Genomic DNA, 1,913 nt, shown 5'->3' with positions numbered 1-1,913 from the left:
ATTCAGATGTAATTTTCAAATATTATAGATAATTTATATATCTCTACTCCTTAATAGTTGATTTCTAATTATTTATTTTGTTTCTTTTATTGGGCTAGGGTACCCTGATTCTTCACATATGTTGTATGTAATCTTTGGTTGATATTTGGGGATTAAATAAAAAGCCACCTATCACAGTCTTTATAAAGTAGCTTTGTCTTGGGGTATTCTAGCACCAATTCGCTGTGCTAGAGATTGTGGGAGCCCTCACATCTGTTCTCAGGATATTTCGTCTTTGGAATTGTGTGTTTATTTTCCAGTTAAAGAGATTTTACCATATTTTTTCTTAAGAGCCTGTAATCACTTACTACACTTGTTTGTCTGTGGTACTGAAGTCTCTTTGCTTCTGTAACAGTTATTTGCCTTTGGTTTCATCAAACCCCGTCTGTCCTCTAAAGTATACCACCATTCCTTTCAGTACTCTGTGTCATGGGAGAAAGAAACTAGTCTTTGAAAAGGCCCCCAAAATCCAGAAGCATGGGCACATTTGCCACTACTTTCTTTCTCTTGAGAGAATCCAGGAGTTTGTAGTTTAATCCAACATGTACCATGCTGTATTAAGGAGGAGGAGGGTCTGTGGTGGATGGATACACGTAATAAAATTTCTTTCTTTCCAGTGTGCCTCTAGGCATTGTGCTCTCCTGAGGTTCTGCAGACATTTAACTAGTTTTCAGAATTCTCACAAAGGCAGTTTTTTCAGTACATTTTTATTAAGTTTGTGTGTCTATGAAGGAATTAGAACAAGTGGCACTTTATTAAGCCATCTTGCTAATGTGCTTGGTATAATATTATATGTTAGACTTATAATGCATATTCATCAGAGTCTGATAAAAACCCCAAATAATTGGGATAATCTGTTGTTTTTCTTTTTTTCAGCTATGTCTTCTTATTACATTCGAGACCATTTGCCAGAGCAGAGCATAAAGGATTCGTTCCAAAAAGTGATACTGAGAAGTTATGGAAGATGTGGTCTTGAGAATTTAAATTTGCTGAAAGATTGGCAAAGTGTGAGTGAGTGTAAGGGGAAGATATGTTATTACAATGGATTTAACCAATGTTCAAAAAGTACCCATTGCCAAATCTTCCAATATAATAAATGTTTGAAAGTCCTTAGAAAATTCTCAAATCTAAATAGACATAAGATAAGACATACTGTAGAAAAACTTTTCAAACATAAGGAATGTGGCAAAGCCTTTAACCAAAGTTCACCCTTTACTGAACCCAAAAGAATTCATGCTGCAGAGAAATATGATAAATGTAAAGAACATGACAAAGCGTTTAACCACAGCTCAAACCTTTCCAAACACAAGATAATTCATACCAGAGAAAAATGCTACAAATGTGAAGAATGTGGCAACTGGTGTTCAGACCTTACTAAACATAAGAGAATTCATATAGGAGAGAAACCCTACAAATGTAAAGAATGTGGGAAAGTTTTTAAGTGTCACAAAAACCTCTCTAGACATAGGAGAATTCATATAGGGGAGAAACCCTACAAATGTGAAGAATGTGGCAAAACCTTTAAATGGCACTCACACCTCACTGAACATAAGAGAGTGCATATTGGAGAGAAACCCTACAAATGTAAAGAATGTGGGAAAGCTTTTAAGCGTCACAGAAATCTCTCTAGACATAAGAGAATTCATACAGGAGAGAGACCCTACAAATGTGAAGAATGTGGCAAAGCCTTTAAACAATCCTCATCCCTCACTAAACATAAGAGAATTCATACTGGAGAGAAACCCTACAAATGTGATGAATGTGGCAAAGCCTTTAATGATTGCTCATACCTTTCTGTACATAAAAGAATTCATAGTGGAGAGAAACCCTACAAATGTGAGGAATGTGGCAAAGCGTTTAGTAATTGCTCATAC

The 1,913-nt window shown here is 35.7% G+C and overlaps 1 pseudogene; it reads left to right on the top strand.

Moving 5' to 3' along the window:
- The window catches only part of LOC105826785, a 32,167-nt pseudogene that overhangs the window by 15,744 nt on the left and 14,510 nt on the right, over positions 1-1,913 (top strand).

Source organism: Propithecus coquereli, unplaced genomic scaffold (assembly GCF_000956105.1).
Source record: "Propithecus coquereli isolate 6110/MARCELLA unplaced genomic scaffold, Pcoq_1.0 Scaffold918, whole genome shotgun sequence".
In the NCBI taxonomy this organism is placed as follows: domain Eukaryota; kingdom Metazoa; phylum Chordata; class Mammalia; order Primates; family Indriidae; genus Propithecus; species Propithecus coquereli.
The sequence above is the reverse complement of the archived record's forward strand: the minus strand, read 5'-3'. Positions and strand labels throughout refer to the sequence as shown.